The sequence below is a fragment of the Hylobates moloch genome, unplaced genomic scaffold (assembly GCF_009828535.3).
Source record: "Hylobates moloch isolate HMO894 unplaced genomic scaffold, HMol_V3 SCAFFOLD_12, whole genome shotgun sequence".
Lineage (NCBI taxonomy): Eukaryota > Metazoa > Chordata > Mammalia > Primates > Hylobatidae > Hylobates > Hylobates moloch.
Genome location: NW_026652287.1, coordinates 89,478,301 through 89,505,056, shown reverse-complemented (window position 1 = coordinate 89,505,056; position 26,756 = coordinate 89,478,301). Strand labels below are relative to the sequence as shown.

General features: G+C 36.3%; 1 long non-coding RNA gene and 2 pseudogenes across 3 annotated transcripts in view; all 3 read right to left on the bottom strand.

Moving 5' to 3' along the window:
* Window positions 1-1,296: 1,296 nt before the first annotated feature.
* Window positions 1,297-1,390, bottom strand: LOC116479751 (U6 spliceosomal RNA; annotated as a pseudogene).
* Window positions 1,391-1,613: 223 nt separating this feature from the next.
* On the bottom strand, window positions 1,614-2,533 carry LOC116479682 (large ribosomal subunit protein uL2m-like; annotated as a pseudogene).
* Window positions 2,534-13,250: 10,717 nt separating this feature from the next.
* LOC116479080 (uncharacterized) overlaps window positions 13,251-26,756 on the bottom strand; it is a 34,085-nt gene continuing 20,579 nt past the window's right edge. For 2 of the 3 annotated variants that reach the window (XR_004250929.2, XR_009208870.1), the window contains exon 3: window positions 22,047-25,072. This is a non-coding gene — a long non-coding RNA (uncharacterized LOC116479080). Of the gene's footprint in view, window positions 13,362-22,046; window positions 25,073-26,756 lie in introns of those variants that run through there. The other variant, XR_009208869.1, reaches the window with a different exon arrangement.

Sequence of the window (26,756 nt, the reverse complement as noted above, 5' to 3'; positions counted from 1 at the left end):
TGTTGTGCAACCACCATCACCATCCATCTCCAGAACTCTTTATCTTATAAAACTGAAGCTCTAGAGTCATTAACAAATAACTCCCCATTCCCATTCACTCATATTTTATTATTATAGCACCTAGAAGTGTTTATTACATAGGTGCTTAACAAATTTTTGATGACTAAATGAATGAATGCCTCTTGTGAAACTTCAAATATCATCTCCTTAGGGAAACATTCCAAATTTATAATTTAAGCACATAGATTTTATCCCAGATCCTCTGTTTTATATAAATTATTCCCATCTCTATACTGTTTGAAGCATTAGCTATGCCTCTTGCACATGTGTAATCTCCAGTATCATTAACATGTAATCTTAGACATAGCAAATGTTTACTATTAGACACTGAGGACCACTAGAGAGGGTAGGGAGAGAGGGAGGAGGATAAATTTTGAAAAACTAACTATTGGGAACTATGTTCAGTACCTAGATGATGGGAACAATCATACCTCAAACCTCAGCATCATGCAATATACCCATGTAATAAACCTGCGCATAAACACCCTGAATTTAAAATAAAAGTTGAAATTATTTTTAAAAAGTCCAATAAGAGAACAAATGACCAAATCCCAGAGCCATGAATGCTGGATCTCCCCTTACCTCCTAAACCAATTCCTCATGTTTTAGCTCCTCCTCTATGGTCCCAAGTTGGCCAATATGTGTTAAAGCCAAGAGGCTCTGAATAGGAAGGGCATAGGTGGCATTTTAGAAAATGCATAGAACTATGTTTTCAATAGCATAAAAAAACAAGTTTTTTTAAAAAGTTGTAATTTATGCATACTAATTATGCATAAATTTTAATTGGTGCATACTAATTATATATATTTATGGGATACAATGTAATGTTTTGATTGCACATGTATACATTGTGTAATGACCAAATCAGGGTAATTAACATGGCCATCACTTTTAACATTTATTACTTCTTTGTGATAAGAACGTTCAAAAACCTCTCTTTTAGCTATTTTATTGTCATCTCCAGTCTAGTATGCAAAAGAACATGAGAACTTATTCCTCCTATCTAACTGTAAATGTGTACACGTTGACCACCCCTTTCATCATCTCTCTCTCCTTCCTACCCTCCCCATCCTCTGGTAACTACTATTCTCCTCTCTACTTCAACAAGAACAACTTTTAGATTTCAAAAATGAATGAGAGTATACGGTGTTTGTCTTTCTGTGCCTGGCTTATTTCACTTAACATATTGCCCTCCAGGTTTCTCCATGTTGCTGTAAGTGACAGCATTTCATTCTTTTAAAAATATAACACTTCATGAATTTGCATGTCATCCATACTAATCTTCTCTGTACTATTCCAGTTTTACTATATGTGCTGCTGAAGTGAGCATGATAAAAACCAAGGTTTAATATGAAATATTAATGGCTTTATTTTAAGTGCCTTGAGGGCCAGTGAAAGAGAAAAGATGAGAAGGAGAATCTAATCACCATACTCATATTGGAAACTTGGGGTAAAACAACAAGTTTCTAAGAGTTCCAGCTGCTCAAGAATCTGCTAGTGCTCTTTTTTTTTTTTTTCAGGGGATGGGGGCACATTATTACAGTACAGGGATATCAGCTTTGGGCAGCATCAGAAGGCAGCTTCACATAACTCTTCATGAAGGGTAGCGGCCAAATCTTTCGGCCAGCCCAACACCCTTTGCAGTGCCATAGCCCACTGGAAGGCCTCTTGCCCAGCCAACGGTTGTGACCTGCTCTGCCAGTGACCTGTTTGTTATGATCAGTGTTGGATACTCAGCCTATTGTTGCTATGCATGTTTCCAGCACCTGCATCTGCCTCTTAGAGGGCAGCTGGATAATGGCTGTGCCATTCACCTTCCACAGTAGCACACCACACTTCTCTGCAGCTCAGATATACTGGGCACCCCGGCCTGGCTCACTTTCCATGTTGTTGATGAGGGTCCCCACAGGCAGAGCCCCAAGTGGATATGCATCCCCTTCCTAAGAAGCAACTGCCATTTGGCCTATGTGGTTAGAGTTCAGGATTGTATCTCCAGCCTGTATGTTTTCTGTGGCAATGATCCAGTGTTTCTGGCTGCCCCCAGCAACCAGACCTATGTCTGCTGACCTACAGGGATCACAGTGTATTTGGATAACCTTCTCCTCAAAGGGTCCTGACTTGGTCTCCTCCTGAGGCCAGAAACACAAAAGTCAATCATGCAATAATGTTGCTTGTGGCCTCTGCCAATACCATGCACCCAGATCTGGCCTGTGTGGTCTTCACCCCCAGACTTCCTCATCTTCACTGGTTTAATGGTGTACTTGGTATGACTCTTTCAAGACACAAAGTTGGCACTAAGGGCCATAGAAGTAAAGATTTGGTGGAAGGGGAGCAACATCAAGGCAGAGGGCCATTGGAAGAGGGCATTGTTCATCACCTGGGAGGCAGGGAACAGACTCGGGACAGGAGTGGCAACGGTCGGGGGTGCCAGGCTCAGAGAGTGCAGAGCGCAGGTCAGTGCCCACAGGGCCATCAGGGTAGCCAGGGCTCAGCACACTCCTGCTAGTGTTCTTGAGAGAAATATTGAGATGGAAAACCTATGAAACCACAATGAATACCCTTCCACCAAAAAGAAAAGGGAAGATGCCCTTTTCTTTAGATCCCACCTAAAGTAGCAGAAGGTCAAGATGCGTAGAATCCTATTGATACCTATTATTAGTAGGGAAGAAGAAACCATTTAGGGAGACATATGATTGTGTCACTCAAACTCACTTCTACCCATCCTTTAGGAAATGCTCTAGATTCTTTGGCAGAATGCCTGTAAGCTAAGAGGCAGGCTAACAGAGGGATCCTAAAACAGAGCTGTGAGCAGTGGTGAGGAGGAAACCCCTACACACCTCTCTGAGAGCAGCAGTGGTAGCAGCTGCAGTGAGAGGACGGTGGATAGACCGAAGCCAGTTGAGCAGGGGGAGGAGAATGGAGAGTGACAGTGCAGCAAGAGCAGATCTTTGACAGCCAACTAGAGAGAGCATGAGCAAGGGGACATGGGAGGGCTCAGAGGTCAGGGGCTTAAATAGTCTGATTTTTAAGTTAAACCCTAGAAGCTCTTATTTATCCTCCCCTGCCCTACAGCGCTATTATTCCCAAGAAAGGGGAAGCACAATTAGAGGCACAAACTCAGTGTCTCTTTCTTTTTTTTTTTTTTTTTTTTTTTTTTTTTTTTTTTGATGGAGTTTCACTCTTGTTGCCCAGGCTGGAGTGCAATGGGGTGATCTCAGCTCACTGCAACCTCCGCCTCCCAGGTTCTAGCAATTCTGCTGCCTCAGCCTCCCAAGTAGCTGGGATTACAGGCACCCATTACCATGCCTGGCTAATTTTTTCTATTTTTTTAGTAGAGACGGGGTTTCATCATGTTGGCCAGGCTGGTCTCGAACTCCCGACCTCAGGTGATCCACTCACCTTGGCCTCCCAAAGTGCTGGGATTACAGGTTTGAGCCCCGCACCTGGCCTGGACTGTCTCTTCTTTGAATCAAAGTTTCAGCCACAAAATGGATCATAGAAGGTCTGTGTGTCCTCACTCACAGATATTCTGTATTCCAAAATTTCACACTGGTTGAATTTTTCATCAAACTGCAGGTTAAACCTCTCAATAAGCTTAGATCTGAAAAGTTGAAACTAATTTCTAGTGGCTGTTGAACAAAAGTAAAACTGTCTCCTTCACATCCCAGACCCTTTTTCCTCTCCCAGTGCCTCTATTTTTAAACACTTCTGTTGTTATATCTAGATGAAAAGCTGTAGGATCTGGGAGGGTAAAGGAGTAGGAAATTGTGTGGTGATATATATATTTTTAAAAAAGAAAAAACTGTGTACTCTCATAGGCTCCTATAACTGGCTACAACCCAAGCAGTGCACAAAGTTATGGAACCCGAACTTGATGGAGCTCAGAAAATTCCTCCAGCGTCTCCTTTCATCTGCTTCAAACTTTCTAAAAGATTGACTTATCTTCTTAACCAGCATTTGGTGGCATATCTTCTAATTGCTTATCAATATCTCTAAATCTCTAAAGGACACTTTTTTCTGGTGTTCTCCCTCAGCTCTGAGGTGATCAACTCAGACTCAAGGAAAACAGCAGCCAGGCCCACAGCGCCCTGCCACGGAAGGAAATCTACAGAGAGTTGTGCAAAGCAGGGAAGCACCCTTATCATGTGTTGCAGAATGAAAAAGTTTGAAATTCAGTTTTACTCAATAATTGAATCCTACACTATATTCCCTCCAGATTTGGGTAGAATGCCCTATCTACCCAAATCTTAATACCATCCCTAATGTCTGATCTCGTCTCTCTCAAAACTTCCTTTCAGCCTTTAGGAATTTAAGAAGAATTCATCAGCGTTGAAGGCTCTGGAGGGAATATAGTGTAGGATTCAATTATTGAGTAAAAGGGTATTCAATTAGGAAAAGAGGAAGTCAAATTGTCCCTGTTTGCAGATGACATGATTGTATATCTAGAAAACCCCATTGTCTCAGCCCAAAATCTCCTTAAGCTGATTAGCAACTTCAGCAAAGTCTCAGGATACAAAATCAATGGACAAAAATCACAAGCATTCTTGTACACCAATCACAGACAAACAGAGAGCCAAATCATGAGTGAACTCCCATTCACAATTGCTTCAAAGAGAATAAAATACCCAGGAATCCAACTTACAACGGATGTGAAGGACCTCTTCAAGGAGAACTACAAACCACTGCTCAATGAAATAAAAGAGGATACAAACAAATGGAAGAACATTCCATGCTCATGGGTTGGAAGAATCAATATCGTGAAAATGGCCATACTGCCCAAGGTAATTTATAGATTCAATGCCATCCCCATCAAGCTACCAATGACTTTCTTCACAGATTTGGAAAAAACTACTTTAAAGTTCATATGGAACCAAAAAAGAGCCCGCATCACCAAGTCAATCCTAAGCCAAAAGAACAAGGCTGGAGGCATCACGCTACCTGACTTCAAACTATACTACAAGGCTACAGTAACCAAAACAGCATGGTACTGGTACCACAACAGAGACATAGATCAATGGACAGAACAGAGCCCTCAGAAATAATGCCGCATATCTACAACTATCTGATCTTTGATAAACCTGACAAAAACAAGCAATGGGGAAAGGATTCCCTATATAATAAATGGTGCTGGGAAGACTGGCTAGCCATATGTAGAAAGCTGAAACTGGACCCCTTCCTTACACCTTATACAAAAATTAATTCAAGATGGATTAAAGACTTACATGTTAGACCTAAAACCATCAAAACCCTAGAAGAAAGCCTAGGCAATACCATTCAGGACATAGGCATGGGCAAGGACTTCATGTCTAAAACACCAAAAGCAATGGCAACAAAAGCCAAAATTGACAAATGGGATCTAATTAAACTAAAGAGCTTCTGCACAGCAAAAGAAACTACCATCAGAGTGAACAGGCAACCTACAGAATGGGAGAAAATTTTTGCAAACTACTCATCTGACAAAGGGCTAATATCCAGAATCTACAATGAACTCAAACAAATTTACAAGAAAAAAACAACCCCATCAAAAAGTGGGCGAAGGACATGAACTGACACTTCTCAAAAGAAGACATTTATGCAGCCAAAAAACACATGAAAAAATGCTCATCATCACTGGCCATCAGAGAAATGAAAATCAAAACCATAATGAGATACCATCTCACACCAGTTAGAATGGCGATCATTAAAAAGTCAGGAAACAACAGGTGCTGGAGAGGATGTGGAGAAATAGGAACACTTTTACACTGTTGGTGGGGCTATAAACTAGTTCAATCATTGTGGAAGTCAGTGTGGCGATTCCTCAGGGATCTAGAACTAGAAATACCATTTGACCCAGCCATCTCATTACTGGGTATATACCCAAAGGACTATAAATCATGCTGCTATAAAGACACATGCACAAGTATGTTTGTTGCGGCACTATTCACAATAGCAAAGACTTGGAACCAACCCAAATGTCCAACAACGATAGACTGGATTAAGGAAATGTGGCACATATACACCATGGAATACTATGCAGCCATAAAAAATGATGAGTTCATGTCCTTTGTAGGGACATGGATGAAACTGGAAAACATCATTCTCAGCAAACTATCGCAAGGACAAAAAACCAAACACCGAATGTTCTCACTCATAGGTGGGAATTGAACAATGAGAACTCATAGACACAGGAAGGGGAACATCACACTCCGGGGACTGTTGTGGGTTGGGGGGATGGGGGAGGGACAGCATTAGGAGATATACCTAATGCTAAATGATGAGTTAATGGGTGCAGCAAACCAACACGGCACATGGATACATATGTAACAAACCTGCACATTGTGCACATGTACCCTAAAACCTAAAGTATAATAATTAAAAAATAAATAAATAAATAAATAAACTAATACAATAAAATAGATATGCTGTATATAAAAAAAAAAAAAGATTTGGGTAGAATGACAACAGGAACAAGGGGTGAAGGGCCCAAACTGAGAATTTGAAAACGAGTTTTCAAAAAGTACATCTGTTAGCCATTTGTTAAAATATGCATTAGCATACCATATAAATGACTATAAACAATAATAGGGATCACTATTATTTGCTTTCCTACGAGCCACTCCTAATTTTTTTGTTTGTTTAAAGAGTCCTGATTTTGTGGCTAGCCTTAGGGCTGAATTATAGTCAAAGCCAGAGGACAGCAAAGTTTTTCTGTAAAGAACCAGGTAGTAAATACAACTCTGTCACAACTAATCAACCTTACTTTTGCAGCGCAAAAACAGTCATAGACAATATAAACATGAATGGGTATGGCTGTGTTCCAATAAAACTTTATTTATAGAAACAGGCCCAAGGCTGGGTTTGTTTCACAGACCTTAGTTTGTCAACCCCTCAACTAAAGTAGTCACAGAACCTCCATTTCCTTGTCCAAGTGATTGACCTAAGCAGAGGTAAGTGAACTAGTTTATCTCAGTAAGAAGCAAGGCAAGTCTGCCAGGAGGTTTCTGATAAAGATTTTCTTTCATGATAAAAGAGAGGGGATGTAAGGAGAGGGTCTTTTGACCCTTTCCCTCCCTTTCTGCTTTGCACACTTATGTGAGGAAACAATGCTTGAAGCTGTGGCAGCTGTCTTGTCCTCTTGAGGCTTTAAGTTGGAAAACAAAAGCCAACAAGCTGAGATTGGTGGAATAGAAGAATGAAAAAATCCGAGATCCTCATTAAGTCACTGAACTGCCACCTACCTACAGAATTTCATTAAGAAAACAAAAAGTGTACTGATGATTAAGTCATTGTTGGTCTGGTTTTCTGTTACTTGCAGCTGAAAGCATTGCTAATTGATATATCCACAGAAGTTCAAAATGTGAGTGATGTATTTTTAACATTACCTTTAAAGTCTTTTGAAAAGCTTAAGGTATTTTTCTACCATAGGACTGAGGAATGAATAAAAGAAAAACAAGAATTTTTTTTTTTTAAGTACAGAATTTCTGCAGTAGAAACTACAGGAGGTCTGGAGATTGTACCAGGGCTGTCTGTAACCATGGTGGATAAGCTACTGTGCTTATAAAAAAGATCATTTTTGGCCAGGCACGGTGGCTCACACCTGTAATCCCAGCATGTTGGGAGGCCAAGGCAGGCGGATCATGAGGTCAGGAGATCGAGACCATCCTGGTTAACACGATGAAACCCCGTCTCTACTAATAATACAAAAAAGTTAGCCAGGCGTGGTGGCACACGCCTGTGGTCCCAGCTACTTGGGAGGGTGAGGCAGGAGAATGGCATGAACCTAGGAGGTGGAGCTTGCAGTGAGCCGAGATTGTGCCACTGCACTCCAGCCAGGTGACAGATTGAGACTCCGTCTCAGAAAAAAAGAAAAAAAAAATCATTTTTACATATGAGATAACATTAGGTCATATATGTATAAGTCAGAGAAAATGTACTGCTTGTCTGGACCAGGAGTTGGCAAACTACAGCTCGCTTTCATTTGTAAATAAAATTATGTTAGAACATAGCCACATACATTTATTTAAATACTGTCTATGACTGTTTTGAGCTACAAAAATACAGTTGAAAAGTTGCAACAGAAAGTTGTAAATAGAAAATGTATAATATACGCTCAAAAAGCACTAAGACTTATGAACATATGTAAAGCATGATCAGATGATAGAGTATGAAAATGGTGCAAGAGTTCTCCGTCATAGTGTTCAGGCAAGGCCTCACTGTGGAGGTAACATTTGAACTGAGACACAAATAAAGTGAGTGAGTAAATCATAGGAGCATCTTGGGGAATAGCTTTACAGGCAGAGCGAACAAGTGGAAAAGCTTGGTACGTTAAAGGATAGCAGGAAGTCCAGCATGGCTAGAGCAAAGTGAAGGGAAGGATGGTAGTAGATGTGATAGATAGGTAGCAGGAGGCCAGCTCATGTGTGGTCTTATTAGCCATAGAAAAAAAAATTTGAATTTTGCTTGCAATAAGTTGGCACTCCACTTGGTTGGTGAGTTTGGAGCCAAAAACTAACACAATGTGTTTTTAATTACAAAACATCACTCTAAACCTTCAGTTCTGACTATGAAAGAAAAAATGGCCACTGGCTTTATGCTTCAGCCATACATAACCATAAAACTGGAGAAAATATGAAGCAAAGTTTTCCAGGCATTGGACAATCAGGCCTGCATGGCTATAATCCTTGAGTGCAGGAAAACACAAAGTGAACCCTCCATTCTCCCTAGCTTTCTGTCTGAGGGCACTTTCTCAACCCAGCACAGCAAAGTGGAGCCCAAACATTGAACAGAGTCTTTTGCTAGATGGAGGAAAAAGAGATTGAATTCGAGGGCTACTAAGGCAGTTGAAACTTGTGATGCTTCACTGGTAAATTCCATCAAACGTTAAAAAAATAATAGCACTGATGTTACACAGACCCTTCCAGAAAATAAAGGAGGAAAGAATAATTCAGAGGCCATTTTATGAAGCCAGAATAACCCTGATTTCAAAATCAGACAAGAACTTTAGAAGAAAATAAAAGTACAGGTAATAGCCTTCATGAATGAAGATAAAAATGATTCTATAGAAATATTAACAAATCAAATCTTGCAATATGTAATTATATGTAAGTCCAGCAATATAAGCTACCATCATACTTAATGATAAAAGGCTGAAAGCTTTTGCCCCAAGATTGAGAGAAAAGCAAGGACGTTCTTTCTTGCTACTTCTATTCAGCAAGGTACTATAGATTCTAGCCACTGTCATAAGTCAAGAAAAAAAAAAAAAAGAGAGCATACATTTTGGAAAGGAAGAAGTAAAACTGTCTTTATTTGCCACAACATTATTGTGTATATAGACAATCCTAAGGAATCTAAAAAATAAATAAATAAATAAATAAATAAAGCTACTAGAGTCAGAAATGAATTAAGCAAGTTCACGTGATATATCAATGTTCAAAAAACTAATAACATTTCTATATATTAGTAACAAACATTAAAAATAAGAATATTTAAATATACCATTTATAATAGTAACAAAAATATATAAAATAGGGAGAAGTTTAATAGTTGGTGTATAAGTCCTCCCCATGGAAAACCAAAACTCATTTCTGAGAGAAATTCAGCCTAAATAAGTGAAGATATAAGCTATGTTCATGAATTGGACAATTCATATTGTTAAGCTGGCAATTCTCCCCAAATTTAATCAATAGACTAAATGTAATCTGAATCAAAATTCCAGGGAATTTTTTTTAATAAAGCTTGACAAGCTGCCAGGTGTCTGTAATCCCAACACTTTGGGAGGCTGAGGTGGGTGGATCACTTGAATCCTAGAGTTCAAGACCAGACCAGCCTGGGCAACATTGTGAAACCCCGTCTCTACAAAAAATACAAAAATTAGCCAGGTGTGGTGGCATGTGCCTGTGGTCTCAACTACTAGGGAGGCTGAGGTGGAAGGATCCCTTGAACCTGGGAAGTCGAGGCTACAGTGAGTCGAGACTACCACTGCACTCCAGCCTGGGTTGCAGAGCAAAACTTTGTCTCAAAAAAAGAAACAAAATTGACAAGCTGATTCAAAAATGTATATAGAAATGCAAACAACCTAAACTAGCTAAAATTATCTTGAAAAATGAGAAAAAAATCGAAGAAGTTACATTAATTGATTTCAAGACTTACTATGAAGCAACAGTGGTCAAAAGAGAGTAGTATCAGTGTAGGGATACACAAATATACTAGTGGAACAGAATAGAGAGTCAAATAAAGCCACAATTACCTGGTCAACTGATTTTTGACCAAGGCATCAAAAACAATTCAGTGAAGAAACAAAATTCTTTTTAAAGAATGTTGCTGGAAAAATTGCATATCTCTATGGAAATAAATAAATCTTAAACCTACCTCATATCATATGCAAAACTGTATTCAAGATGGATCAAATACCCATATGTAAACTAATGCTCTAAAGTTTCTGGAAGAAAACATAGCAGAATATTTGTATGACATAGGATAGGCAAGAATTTTGTAGCACAACACAGAAAATATAACCATAAAATAAAAATTTGATAAATTGGTCTTCAACAAAATCAAAAACTTGTGCTTGTCAAAGGACACCAACAACAATAAGCAAGTTACAGACTGGGAGAAAATATTTGCAAAATATATCTAAGAAAGTACTTGCATTTAGACTCTGTAAGAAACTTCTACAACTCAATAATAAAAAGACATCACACATCCTTTTTTAACATGATCAAAAGATTTGAAAAGAGACTTTATTAAGGACAAATATGAATAGCCAGTAAGCACATAAAAAAGGATTCAACATCATTAATCAAGAAATGGAACTTAAATCAAAATTAGATTGCACTACATACCCATTAGAATGACTAAAGTTAAAAAGACTGACAATATCCAATGTTGCAAAGAATATGAAATGGTCTGTACCCCCATAAATCATCAATGGAAGAGTAAAATGGTACAACCACTTTTTAAAATGGCTCGGCAGTTTCTTACGAAGTTAAACATATACCTATCCAATGACCTAGAATTTCTACTTCTAGATATTTACTCAGGAGAAATAAAAGCATATGTTCACAAAAACACTTTTATACAAACATTTATAGCAATTTTATGATAGCCAAAGACTGAAAACAGCCTAGGTACTCACTAATAAAAGAATGATAAACAAATTATTGTGTAGTTGTACAATGGATTAATACTCAAAAATACAAAGAAACACAACCAATACACACAACCATATGAATGAATCTAAAAAAATTTTACTGAGTTAAAGAAACTAGACACAAAATAATACATAATTAGTGATTCTAGAAAAAGCAAAACTAATCTAATAGAAATCAGAACACTCATTGTCTCTTGCGGGTGGAGTGGGAACTGACTAAAAAGGCCCATGAGAGAACTTTCTAAAATGATAGAAATGTTTATATCTGCCTTTGTTAAAACTCACAGAATGGTATATTAAATATATGTGTTTATCACTACAAATTATAGTATAATTTTAAACATAAGAAAAAAATTAGTTGATATTTGGGGACAGACTGGGAGAGCTGAGGGATAGATGCAGGAAACAAGTTAAGTGACCATTGCAGTAGTTTCCAGAGATGATGGTGGCTTAACCTGGGAAGCACTGACAGTAGATGTGATCAATTTGGGGTATATTTTTAAAGTTGGAATTGCAGAACATCTGAATTGTTTGGTGGTGGTGTATGAAAGAAAGAGAAGAAACAATTGTATCATTACAAGTGAAAGCTCACACACCCCTTGAAAAGAAGGGAGGTAACCGAATAAAGTAAAACAAGCGGATAACATTACATTTCATTATTTACATGTCAATTTTTTGTATGTAATCAATCTTATATCAAAAAGATAATGAAGGAGACTTCCACTTCCAGTGAAAATGGAGTAACACAGACCAGATTTACCCTCCCACCTGAAACCATTCAAAACCCAGACAAAATATATGAGAATGGTTTTCAAGACATTAAACACCAGGCAATGAAAGGCAGTGATTTCTGAGAGACAAGAGACAAACGAGTTGGGCCCTGTTATTGCCCCAGCTTACTGGCTAAAAAGGTTTCTAGGTCATGACCCAGTGGGAGAGAAACAAGTAGAGACTTGTGGTCTTCATGAGTTAAGGTAATATAAGCAACAAATGAGATAAAATGAAAGCATAAAATAATATTCAACATAAAATAAAAACAAACCAAAAAAAGGAAAAAGAGAAGTGGAAAACAGATGAAGAAAATTGAAATAGTTACAAGGCAGATTTAAACCCAACCATACCAATAATCACATTAAATGTAAATGTCCTAAACATCCTAAGTTAGCAGCCAAGATGGCCAGTTTGAGTACAACAGCAGAATCCAACCACTTGTTTACAGAAACCCACTTTAAATATAAAAAACATAAATAGGTTAAAAGTAAAACAATAGGAAAAGATACACCATGATAACACTAAACAAAAAAAGGTGAAGTGGCTACATTAATATTAGACAAAGTAGATTTTTTAGAACAAAAATATTATCAGAGATAAAGAAGGTCATTTCATAATAAGAAAAGGCATTGATTAATCAGGAGCATATAACCACACCAAACTTTTATGTACCTGATAACAAAGCTTCAAAATCCATGAAGCAAAAAACTGATGGAGCTCCAAGGAGAGTAATCAAATCACAACTAGAGCTGGAGATTTTGACACCTCCCTTTCAATAATTAATCAAATTAATGGATAAAAGCAGTGCAAATAGGGAAGACTTGAACAACACTATAAATCAACTTGAACTAATTGGCATTTATAGAATACTGTACCCAACAAAAGATAATTTTTAAATATTGTTGTTTAAAAAGCAGATGTAAATACATAGCAGTCAGAGGGTGCTGAGAACAGGCATAACGGTTCCACACAACCTAATCCACCCTGAGGATAATATTAGATACAATTGTATTAGTTAATAACTTGTCTGGCTATAAGAAATAGAATGCAGAACCAACAGTAGTTTACATAAATAGGATGCCATTTTTCTTATATAGTAGCAATGAATCAATATTGTCAAAGACAAAAATCTATGCGATTCTATTAGCCTTTCTCCCAAAAATATTGAATCATTAAAAATTTTTTTAAAATATTTTTAATAACCCATGTGTCCACTTGCTATTATCTCCACAATTCAATGGGGGAAAGAAGCTGGAAAGCAAAAGGGCAATGCAGTTTCAATCCTTACCTGGAGTTAAAAACAAAACAAAACAAAACTTTCCCAGAACACACATAGCAGAATTCTGTTCAGGTCTCATTGTCCAGAATTGGATCCTATGGTCATCCTTACCTTTGAGGGAAGCTGGGAAAGGGAAAAGAAAAGCAGGATTGTTTTGAATGGCCTAATTCAGTACTTCCTAATACATATATTATGTAAACCACATATGTAATTTACTAGTAGGCATTTTTTAAGTAAAATGAAGCAGGTGAATTAATTTTCATAATATATTTTAATCTAACATTTATAATATTTCAACAAGCAAATAATGTAAAAGTTATTAATAACATATTTTACTTTTTATAGTTTTTGCACTCCAGTGTATATTTTATACTTACAACATATCATTTCAGACTAGCCTTATTTATTTCTTTTGCTTTCTTTTTTTAATTTTTAATTTTTGTGGGTACATAGTAGAGTGTTTTATATTTACGGGGTGTATGGGATAATTTAATACAGGCATACAATGCGTAATAATCACATCAGAGTAAATGAGGTATTCGTCACCTCCAGCATTTATCCTTTGTGTTACAAACAATCTATTTATGCTCTTTATTTTAAATTGTACTGTTAAATTATTATTGACTATAGTCACCCTGTTGTGATACTAGACCTTATTCATTCTTTCCAACTATTTTTTGTACCCATTAACCATATTTCTTTGCCCCCACCCAAGCCCCACTACTTTTCCCAGTCTCTGGTAACCGTCATTCTGCTATTTCCACAATTTCAATTGTTTTAATTTTTAGCTCCCACAAATAAGTTAGAACATGCAAGGTTTGTCTTTCTGTGCCTGACTTATTTCACTTAACATAATGACCTCCAGTTCCGTCAATGTTGTTGCAAATGACAGAATCTCATTTTTAATGGCTGAATAGTACTGTATTGTATATATGTACCACGTTTTTATTATCTATTCATCCGTTGGTTAGGTTGCTTCCAAATCTTGGCTGTTGTGAATAGTGCTGGAATAAACATGAGAGTGCAAATATCTTTTCAATATACTTATTTCCTTTCTTTGAGGGATATACCTAGCAGTGGGATTGCTGGATCATATGATATTGCTATTTTTAGTTTTTGGAAGAACTTCTATGTTGTTTTTCATGGTGGCTGTACTAATCTGCATTCCCACCAACAATGTACAAAAGTTCCCCTTTCTGTTTATCCTCACCAGCATTTGTTATTGCCTTGGGTAAAAGCCATTTTAACTGGGGTGAGATGATATCTCATTGTAGTTTTGATTTGCATTTCTCTGATGATCAATGATGTTGAGCACCTTTTCATATCACTGTTTGCCATTTCTATCTCTTCTTTTGAGAAATGTGTATTCAGATCTTTTGTCCATTTTTTAATTGGATTATTGTATTTTTTCCTACTAAGTTGTTTCAGTTTCTTATATATTCTGGTTATGAATCTGTTGTCAGATACATAGTTTGCAGATATTTTCTCCCATCCTGCGGGTTGTATCTTCACTTCGTTGATAGTTTTCTTTGCCATGCAGAAGCTTTTTAACTTGATGTGATTCCATTTGTCCATTTGTGCTTTGATTGCCTATGCTTGTGGGATATAATTCAAGAAATCTATGCCCTGTCCAATGCCCTGGAATGTTTCCCAAATATTTTCTTGCAGTAGTTTCATAGTTTGAGGCCTTAGATTTAAGTCTGTAATCCATTTTGATTTGATTTTTGTATATAGTGAGAGATAGAGGTCTAGTTTTATTCATCTGTATATGGATATCTAGTTTTCCCAGCACCATTTATTGAAGAGATTGTCCTTTCCCCAAGGTAGGTTCTTGACACCTTTGTAAAAAATGAGTTCACCGTATATGTAAGGATCTATTTCTGGGTTCTTTATTCTGTTCCATTGGTTTATGTGTCTATTTTTAAGCCAGCACCATGCTGTTTTGGTTATAATAGTTCTGTAGTTTAACTTGAAGTCACGTAATATGATTCCTCCGGTTTTGTTCTGTTTGCTCAGGATAGCTTTGGGTATTCTAGGTCTTTTGTGATTCCGTATAAATTTTAGGATTATTTTTCTTATTTCTGTGAAGAGTGTCGTTGGTATTTTGATACAGATTGCATTGAATCTGTAGATTGCTTTAGGTAGTATGAACACTTTAACAATATTCTTCCAATCCATGAACATGGAATATCTTTCCATTTTTTTCTGTCTTCTTCAATTCCTTGCATCAATATTTTATAGTTTTCATCATAGTGAACTTTCACTTATTTGATTAAGTTAATTCCTGGGTATTTAACTTTGCTTGTAGCTATTGTAAATGGGATTACTTTTTAATTTCTTTTTCAGATTGTTTGCTGCAGACATATAGAAGTGCTACTGATTTTTGTATGTTGATTTTGTATCCTGCCATTTGACTGAATTTGTTTATCAGATCTAATACTTTTTAATGGAGTCTTTAGGTTTTCCCAAATATAAAATCATATAATCTGCAAACAAGGATAATTTGACTTATTCCTTTCCAATTTGAATGCCATTTATTTCTTTATCTCTTCTGATTGCTCTAGCTAGAACTTCCAGTATATGTTGAATAATAGTGGTGAAAACAGGCATCCTTATCATATTCCAGATCTTAGGGGAAATGTTTTCATTTTTTCCTATTCATTATGATACTAGCTGTGTGTCTGTCAAATATGGCTTTTATTATATTGAGGTATGTCCTTCTGTACCCAGTTTTTCAATAGTTTTTTTCATGAAGGGATGTTGATTTTTAGCAAATGCTTTTTCAGAATCAATTGAAATGATCATATGGTTTTTGTTCTTCATTCTGTTAATATGATTTATCACACTGATTGATTTGCAGATATTGAACCATTCTTGCATCCCTGGGATAAATCCCACTTGCTCATGATAAATGATTGTTTTAATGGGTTATTGAATTCAGTTTCCTAGTATTTTGTTGAATATTTTTGCATCGATGTCCATCAGAAATATTGGCCTTCATTTTTCTTTTCTTTTTTTCAAGGTGTCTTTGTCTGGTTTTGGTATCAGGGTAATACTGTCCTCACAGAGTGAGTGTGGAAGTATTCTCTCTGCCTCTTTTTTGGGAATACTCTTATTAGGAATGGCATTCGTTCTTCTTTAAGTGTTTGGTAAAATTCAGCAGTGATGGCCTTGTGTCCAGACTTTTAGCTGGCAGACTTTTTATTATGACTTTGATCTTGTTACATGTTATTGGTCATATCAGGTTTTGGATTTCTTCATGGTTCAATCTGTGTAGGTTGTGTGTGTCTAGGAATTTATCCATTTCTAGGTTTTCCAATTTATCGACATATAGTTGTTCATAGTAACCTCTAATGATCCTTTGAATGTCTGTGGTACTGGTTGTAATGTTTTCTTTTTTAATCTCTGATTTATTTGGGTCTTCTCTCTTTTTTTCTTAGTTATTCTGGCTAAAAGTTTGTCCATTTTGTTTATCTTTTCAAAAAAGTTTTTGTTTCTTTGATCTTTTGTATTGTTTTCTTCATTTCAACTTTATTTCTGCTCTGATCTTTGTTATTTATCTTCCACTACTAACTTTGGGTTTGATTTGCTCTTGCTTTTATAGTTCTTTAAGATGTATTGTTAGGTAGTTTATTTGAAGTTTTTCTTCTTTTCTTTTTTGATGTAGGCACTTATAGCCATAAACTACCCTCTTAGTACTGCTTTTGCTGTTTCCCATAGGTTTTGGTATGTTGTGTTACCATTATAATTTGCTTCAAGAAATTTTTTAATTGTCTTCTTAATCTTTTCATTAACCCACTGGTCATTCAGGAACCGATTGTTTAATTTCCATGTTTTGTACAGTTTTCAAAATTCCTTCTGTTGTTGATTTCCAGTTTTATTCCATTGTGGTCATAGAAAATACCTGACATTATTTCAATTTTTTTAAGAATTGTTTTGAGGCCTAACATATGGTTTGTTATTGAGAATGATCCACATGCTGAGGAGAAGAATGTATATTTTGCAGCTCTTGGGTGAAATGTTCTGTAAATATCTATCAGGTCCATTTGGTCTATAGTGCAGATTAAGTTCAGTGTTTCTTCATTGATTTTCTGTCTGGATTATCTGTTCAATGCTAAAAGTGGAATGTTAAAGTCTCTAGCTATTATAGTATTGAGGGTCTGTCTCTTTACCTTTAGCTCTAATAATATTTGCTTTATATATCTGGTACTCCAGTGTTTGAGTACATATATATTTATAATTGCTATATACTCTTGCTGAATTGACCCATTTATCATTACATAATTACCTTCTTTGCCTCTTTTAATACTTATCTTGAAATCAATTTTGTCTGATATACATATAGCTACTGCTGCTCTTTTTTTCTTTTTTGGTTTTCATTGGTGTGGAATATTTTTTCCATCTCTTTATTTTCAGTCTGTGTCTTTATAGGTGAAGTGTGTTTCTTTTCGGCAACAGATCATTGGGTCATTTTTTAAAATACGTTCAGCCACTCTATGTCTTTTGGTTGGAGAGTTTAGTCCATTTATGTTCAATGTTATCAATAATATATTGATAAATAAGGACTTACTTCTGCCATTTTATTATTTGTTATCTGTTTTTTTTGTGGTCTTCTCTTTCATTCTGACTGCTTTATGGTGAAGGTGATTTTCTCTGGTGATATGTTTTAGTTTCTTGCTTTTTATTTTTTGTGTATCCATTGTATGTTTTTAGATTTGAGGTTACTACAAGGCTTGCAAATTATATAACCCATTATTTAAAACTGATGACAACTTAACACTGATTGCATAAACATACAAACAAACAAGTAAAAAGAAAACTAATAAAAACTGTAATTTGGTTTCCCTGTCTTTTTTACTTTGTTGTTTCTATTCATATCTTATTGTACTGTTTATGTCTTGAAAAGTTGTTGAAGTTATTATTCTTAATTGATATCTTTTTGTCTTTCAACTTAGAATATGAGTAGTTCACACACTGCAATTACAGTGCTATAATATTCTCTGTTTTTCTGTGAACTTACTATTACCAGTGAGTTTTGTACCTACAAATGATTTTGATTGCTCATTAACACGCTTTTCTTTCTTTCTGATTGAAGTATTCCTTTTAGCATTTCTTGTAGGACAGGTCTGTTGTTGATCAAATCCCTCAGTTTTTGTCTGGGAAATAATTTCTCCCTCATGTTTGAAGGATACTTTCACCAGTATAACATTGCGAGGTAAAAGGTTTTTTTCTTCAACACTTTAAATATGTCATGTCACTCTCTTTTGTCCTGCAAGGTTTCCACTGAAAAGTCTACTGCCAGATCTATTGGAGCTCCATTTTGTGTTATTTGTTTCTTTTCTCTTGCTGCTTTTAGGATCCTTACTTTACTTTGACCTTTGGAACTTTGATTATTAAATACCTTGAGGTAGTCTTCTTTGGGTTAAATCTGCCTAGTGTTCTATAAACTGCTTGTACTTGAATATTGATTTCTCCAGGTTTAGAAAGTCCTCTGTTATTATCCCTTTGTTTTATGCTTTGTGTTTCATTTTATTTATATGTTTATTTTATTTATTTATTTATTTTATTTTTATTTTTATTTTTTTGAGACAGAGTCTTGCTCAGCTGTTACTCAGGCTGGGGTGCAGTGGGGCAATCTCAGCTCACTGCAACCTCCACCTCCCAGGTTCAAAGGATTCTCCTGCCTCAGCCTCCCGAGTAGCTGGGATTACAGGTGCATGCCACCATGCCCTGCTAATTTTTTTATTTTTAGTAGAGACAGGGTTTCACTATGTTGGCCAGGCTAGTCTTGAACTCCTGACCTCAAGAGATCCACCCACCTTGGCCTCCCAAAGTGCTAGGCTTACAGGCGTGAGCCGCCACACCTGGCCTATCCCTTTGAATAAACTTTCTATCTCTATCTTTCTCTCTACCTCTTGTTTAAAGCCAATAACTCTTAGATTTGCCCTTTTGAGGCTATTTTCTAGATCTTGTATATGTGATTCATTCCTTCTTATTCATTTTTCTTTTGTCTCCTCTGACTGTGTATTTTCCAATAGCCTGTCTCCAAGCTTGATCATTCCTGATACAAAAGACTCTGATGCATTCTTCAGTATGTCATTTGCATTTTTCAACTCCAGAATTTCTACTTGATTCTTTTTATCCTAAATTCCTTCTCTGGGTTATCTTAAATTTCTTTGAGTTTCCTCAAAACAGCTATTTTGAATTCTCTGTCTGAAAGGTCACATATCTCTGTCTCTCCGGGATTGGCCCCTGGTGACATATTTCATTTGTTTGGTATGGTCATGTTTGCTGGATGGTCTTGATGCTTGTGGATGTTTGTCAGTGTTTGGGCATTGAAGAGTTAGATATTTGTTGTAGTCTTCACAGTCTAGGCTTGTTTGTACCTGTCCTTCTTGGGAAGGAAGGCTTTCCAGGTATTCAAAGGGACTTAATTGTTATCTAAGTTTTTGTTTACTGCAGCTCTATCTGCATTAGGGGGCACCCCAAGCCCAGTAACACTGTAGTTCTTGCAGACTTACAGAGGTACTGCTTTGGTGGTCTTGGATAAGATCAGGAAGAATTATCTGGATTGCCAGACAGAAACTATTGTTTTCTTCCCTTACTTTCTCCCAAACAGAATTTCTCTCTCTCTGCTGAGCTGCCTGGGGCTGGGGGAGAGATGTCACAGCACTTCTATGGCCACCACCATTGGGACTGCACTGGGTCAGACCTGTCAACACAGCACTGGGTCTTGCCCAAGGCTTACTATAACCACTACCTGGCTACTGCCTATGTTTCCTTAAGACTTTGGGGCTCTTCAATCAGCAGGTGGTGAAGCCAGCCACAGACTAGCCTTATTTCACATGCTCTGCAGCCACATGTGGCTAGTGGTTAGTATATTAGATATCACAACTCTAGAGCAAGCACAGTCAATTGCCTGAGATAGAGCATTTTGCAACCCCAAGAAAAGGAGGTTTTCTTAATAAGGGAGAACAGAGATTAGAGTGTATATGAGATAGACACTAAAAATGGCTGCTGCATCAATGCAAACTGGAATTATTACTGGTTTGCTTAAATTTTCAAATAAAAGTATAATTAGGTGATTTCTGTTTAAGAGTATAGGGAAGTCCACAAACAAATTTAAGTTTTTTGTACAGTTTAACTCAAAAAAGTTTAATGCTCTTTAGTAAACTCAGTATTATAGATGGACTCATGTCCCCACACTTTATTCATTCAATAAATATTTATTGATAGCTTTACAGTATTTTTCCAATCCCTTCAATGGCTTTGATTTCATTTAAAAAAAATTTTTTTTCCTATAAGACAGGATATCAAGCAAACCTTCAATGGCTTTGATCAGTACTCTGTGACCTCTGGGTCTTTGCATGTGTTATTTCCTCTGAAAGAAGTATGCTCCCTCCTAGTCCCATCTTCTTATCCTTAAATCTGGCTGACTCTAACACACCTTTCGGGTCTCAGATTAAATGTTACCGCCTCAGGTAAACATTTTTCTTATCCCATATAATTATATTACATACTGTCATGGCCTCCTGTCATCCACCTATTATTATCTTCATTACCCTTTACTGTAATTACTTATTTTATTATCTATCTCCCTCACTGTGTTGTATGACCCACAAGGTCTGAGATCTTATCTGTTTTGTGCAGCAGGATCAAGCAGTCTGCCTGTCCCATGTTTAATATATACTTGTTGAATGAATAAATAAAATGCCATGTCTATACTAAGCTGTGAAAAAAAGTTGAAGATAGACCTCAATATAAATGAATAATACTACAATGTGCTTAAGGCTGCTTCAGAGGCATGAACATGATGCTATGGAATACAGAAGGGATGAGCTTAAACTAAGTCTTGAAAAACATGTTCACCATGGAGTCAAAGTGAGTAACAGCATTCCAGGCAGAAGGGACAGTAGTCTAGCAAGAGAAAAAAAATCATGAATCAAGGCAATTGTAATTGGGGAGGGTTATTGGAAATTCAAGATATATTTTTAAAGTAGAATCAACCAGATTTGATGAGAAATTCATTGTGAGTGTTGAGAAAGCAGAAGGTATCCAAGATGACATCCACATTTTTCCTTAGGCAACCAAGCTGGTTACCATACCATTCATTCAGTAGAAATTAAAGGAGAAGTAAATGTTTGGGAAGAGGAGAAAATTAGCTAAGCCTAGATAGAATAAACAGAATTTCAGGGCTTGGGGAAATTCAGAGGTATAAATGATAAGAGATCAGTCAGAAATTTGAAGTAGAAGACACATTTGAAAAAATCACTGACGCATGGAAAATAGTCGAAAAGATGAGCACAAATGAAATCAAGCTCACACGCATGAACACCCGCAAAATATGGCATGATGATAACATAGTGTAAGTGTTTCTTTAAAAAATATAACATTACTTGAACATCCAAATGAATGATGTTTCTTTCAAACAAGTCACCTCAGGAGGTTCTGCACCCATGCTGGCTTTGCCACTACTACTGTTAAAAACATTTTTGACATTCCTTTTTTGGTCTTTTCATTAAAGTGAACAATATATCCTTTTGAATATCCTAAATACTGGAAAATACTCATTGTTTCAGGATGAATTTGATTGGGAGAACAGAAAAAAAATTAGGGCTAAGTCTGATGAGTAAGGGGAATGAATGATCATATTCTATAGGATCATTTTGACTCAAAGGAAAGGAATAGAAAGTAGCAAAGGAAAGGAATAGAAAGTAGCAAAGGAAAGGAATAGAAAGTAGCCAGAAATATTTTCTTATCAGACATATTTACTGAATCTTTAAGGAATTTTAATTCAAATAGTAGGTATTAGCAATATTTGCATTTGAACAGGCAATCTGAGTACAGCAGATGACTCTCCCCAGTGTGAACGGGCATTATCCAATCTATTGAGGGTCTGAATAGAATAAAAAGGCAAAGGAAGGGTGAATTTTCTTCTCAGTTTGAGCTAAGACATCCATTTTCTCCTACACTTGGACATTGGTGTTCCTGGTTCTTGAGATTTCTGACTCAGACTGGGATTTACACTATCTGCTCATTCCCTCACACATACCCCAATTCTCAGGTCTTTGGCCTCTGACTAAATTCCACCACTGGCTTTCTTTGTTCCTCAGCTTGCAAACAGCAGATTGTTGGACTTCTTGACCTCCATAACTATGTGAACCAATTCCTATAATAAATCTCCTTTTATGTATACATATCTGTATATACTTATCTTGTTGGTTCTGTTTCTCTGGAGAACCCTGGCTAAGACAGTAACCTTCACGAGATCAGTGATCATGCTAAAGTTGTTCATAGATGCATCATTCCCCACTACCTAGAACAGTTTTTTGCACAAGAGTTTCATTGAAAATAAATAAATGCATGTTTCAGTTATCGAGTGCTATGTAACAAATTACCCCAAAATGTAGTGGCTTAAAACAACAACCATTTCATTATATCTCATAATTTTGGGGGTCAGGAATTAAAGCAGGGCTCAGCTGGGAGATTATTCTGTCAACTAAACATCTTCAGTGATATCCAGATCGGTCTGGAGGGTCCAAGACCGCTTTCCTTGGATGTCTGACACCTTGGCAGGGATGACTGGAAAACTGGACTTAGCTGGATCTGATGACCAGAGTGCCTACACATGGCCTTTCCAACATTTCAAGGCAGTCAGACTTCTCACCTGATGGTTGAGGACTCCCAGAGAAGCATTCAAAGAGATGTGGACAAAAGATGCAAGACTCCTTTTATTTAGCCTTAAAAGTCCCACTCTGCAATATTCTGTTTATCAAGTAAGTCACTAAGTCTAGCATATATTCAAGAGAAGGAAAATCTTCTCAAAGGGTGAATTAGCAAATAATTTATGGGCATTTTTAATCTTCTACGATGCATGAAAGGAACAAAAAATGAACATGTAAAATCTGGCAGGGATCTAAAACAAGCAGTGATTTCCAAATCAGCCAGACATAAGTGGCTAAGAAGAAAGGAATTTACAACCCATACATCTTTTCTCTACCCACAAAAAGACCAACTTTTATAGGGAGAACAAACTCCTGGAAAATGTCCATTGAACACTATGTATTGACCACTTTATTGAGAACTTTATGTGTATTCCCTCATGTAGTCCTTACAAACCACACTACTGAGTGGATATTATTGTTATCACCCCTTTTTTACAGATGATGAAATTGAAGCACAGAGACATCAAGTAATGTTCAAGATTACACAATCAATGAGTGACAGGATTGCGCTCCAAATTCAGTTTAACCTCAGATCCCACATCCTTATCCACCAAACCACAAGGCTCTCGAGGTAGGTATTATAATATACTGCAAGGCTGATTTTCTCCTGAAGAATGAGCAGAGGGGCCTATTTTAAGAAGATGGAAAGGACATGAGCTTTAGAATCAGCCCTGTGTCATACCTCTGGCTCTTCCTAGTATTAACTGTGCAGCTGTGGGCAAGTTATTTCACCTTAATTACTCATCTGTGAAATAGGGATGATAATATCTAGTTTGTAGGGTACAGTGACAATTAAAGAGAATATTTTAAAGTGCCTAGAATAGATCCATCACTTAAAAATACTTTAAAAGTTTTAATTTCTTTCTCAGATACATGACTAGTGCCCTACTTACAGAGAAAGAATCAATCCCATTGTATGTCACAATTTTTCATAAGAATTTCTCATTACATAATTAAATATTTATATTGAGAGAAAAAAGTGCTACAGAAATTTAGATTTATCTGTCTCTCTTGCCGGTTCAGTTTCTGTCCTGCCTAGTATGAACAAAAGAATTCTTTTAACAAAAGGTTACCACTGACAAATAATTAGTATTAGCATTCAACACAATTTTTCATTGGTAATAGAAATAGTTTTAGAAAATGCTTACTTTTTAGTTACAATTAGTATTAAAATGACCTATAATATAATATGAGAAAGAAAAAAATGCTCTAGACTAGTATCTAGTTCCATAGTTTACTAAGTACCATAGGGGGAGAAATGGAGATATTAGAATATCAGCATTTCTGTTACAATCTTATGAACATGATTAGCATGAATATTTTATTACCAACAGTGTATAGTCACAGTTTTGTAAGAAAATGATTTTCTTTTCTACAGCTAAAAGCACAAAATTGGCACTCAACCACTTATAACTGTTATAATAATTTATACTTCTGTTTTAAGTCTTAAATTAGTTACTTGCCTACCAAATAACAAAGAATGTCGATTTTGTTTACCATTCTCAAGTTCTGTACTTTCCAAATAAGGATGAGAAATAAACTTGAGAACAGGCAGGCAGTCCAAGTATACAGAACATAAGTGTACCAGGGAAGAAGTAGGACAGCTTACAATGACCTAAGAAGAAAGCTTGGAGCAATTAGAAGGAGGAGGAGAAAACATAGCTAGAGGTCAAGGGTAAAGCAGTTTACTATAGAGGCCTAGACACATACATGACAAATACAGAAGTTGGAAACATTCTTGACTTCTAATAATGCTGTATTTATAAGTACCATATTTAAAAACCAGAGTAGTCCTCTAGCATACATTTTATAATGGCCTAAGTTACAAATTAGAGTTTTTAATCTCAGAGTAGGAGGACTTTGCTAAAGCCACAGAATGTGAGTATTATAGAAGTAAGAGAGAAATGGGTAAGAAAACAAGTCCTGGTGATTCCAATCTTCTTAAAAATTATGACGCTTGCTTTCTTTCTTTCTTTTAACAATTGAGTAGAACAGCAGAAGCACCTGGATCTTGAAGAGAACAGCTCTTGAGAGAACTTAAGGAGAGGCATAGAAGACCAAAGAGACTGCTGAGACTGTAAGAAAGCAGTCTCTGAGCGTGACACTGCGCTGTTGACACAGAGTAACAGAAAACATGACTGTGATTATTAAACAAAGCCTTTTATGGCCAATGACTTACAAAGGAGTCACAACTCTCTGTTAATTATAAAATAAGTGCATTTCTAAAAGCCTCCTATGAATGAACCAGTGGAGACCAATTAAAGAGATAACAGTTTACTCTTTGCTCATTAAGTTACTATCAGCAAAAACAAGGAAACAAAAAAACAACAACAAAAAAAGAAAATGGACTTTTGTCCATGGAGGGTATTAAAACTCTATGCATATTTACAGTCATAGAAAATTTCACAAATTATTGCACTTAGGATTTTCGGGGATTAGCACACACACTAAATGACATGCAGTGGAAAAGTGACACAGGGGAAAGCCTGAAAGTCATGTGCCTATTAGGGCCCTGAATCATCATCCTGGCAAGAATGTGAAGGGGCCGATTGCTACACATCCTCTTACTTTTTATTTTTTATTTTTACGGGCCAAGTAGAGAGATAAATGTTTGTATAAAGAAAAAGAATTGAATGGCAATTCAGATATAATGTCCCATTTGGTCTTTTTAGTAGGAAAGTGTTACACATATAAAGGTAGGTAGTTCCCTGTATGTTCTATGATTTGAGACACACCCAAAGGGGTGCCTGCTTTCTAACTAAAAAGTGTGTGTCCCACTGATTGAGGCATCTGAAATTCACATTATCACCTACCACTTTAGGCTTACAGCATGGAAAGGAAGACTCTAGGTCTGTTGGAAAATGGGGCCACGGTAAACCAGGAAGAGGGAGCCTGGGCAGTGAGAGAGTGTTTAGTATTCAAAAGATGACATAGAAAGGTCAGCAAGGGGCAAATGGAAAGGCACCAAAAATAGCTTTAAGAATTTGGCCCAAAGGAAATGAGAGTTCGATATTTTCTATCAGTGAGTAAGATATTACTCACTGAATTGGTCATTTTTGGCCTCAATTATTTTTGATGCTTACTGAGTTGTGTTTTGTGTATTTATTATAAATGCTTTGTTTCTTTTTGGAAAGTGATTTTGCCATTTGGCTCCTTTCCAGATCAGTTTATTTCCAATCACCATTAATGGGTATTGATTGAATGTGACAATTTTAGCCTCAGATGGACTAAATGCCTTAATAGAGAGAGATTTATATGCAAGATTTTTACCTAAATCTTTAGGGTTTGGTTCAGACAGAGTGATTATAGAAATCATATGCATATATAATAAGCATTTTTGTATCTATACAACTTTTAAATACACTACATATATATATCCTTGTTATATATATATGTTACATATATATGTGTGTGTTTGTGTGTGTGTATATATATATAGTCCAAGAATTTCACCTAAAGGGAAATTCTATTTTTCTGTCTTACTCATTACATTGGACATTTTTGGCCTCAATTATTTTCTTGCTTGTTACCAATGTTATATATACCATATTCAAACATTTGTTATCTTTCTGTATAGATTATGCTTATAATTTTTATGAATAAAAGTATATGCACATTTTAAACTGTAACGTCTTAAGACATTTAATCTGTCTAGATGGTTACTCATGTCTAGATGATTCAATTGATTATCAGAATCCTATCAAGACGAACTTCTTATTTCTCCTCACCTTCACCCCCACCACCACTTGCCTAGTTTATGTTTTCATCAGTTCCACTTGCATTACTGAAATAG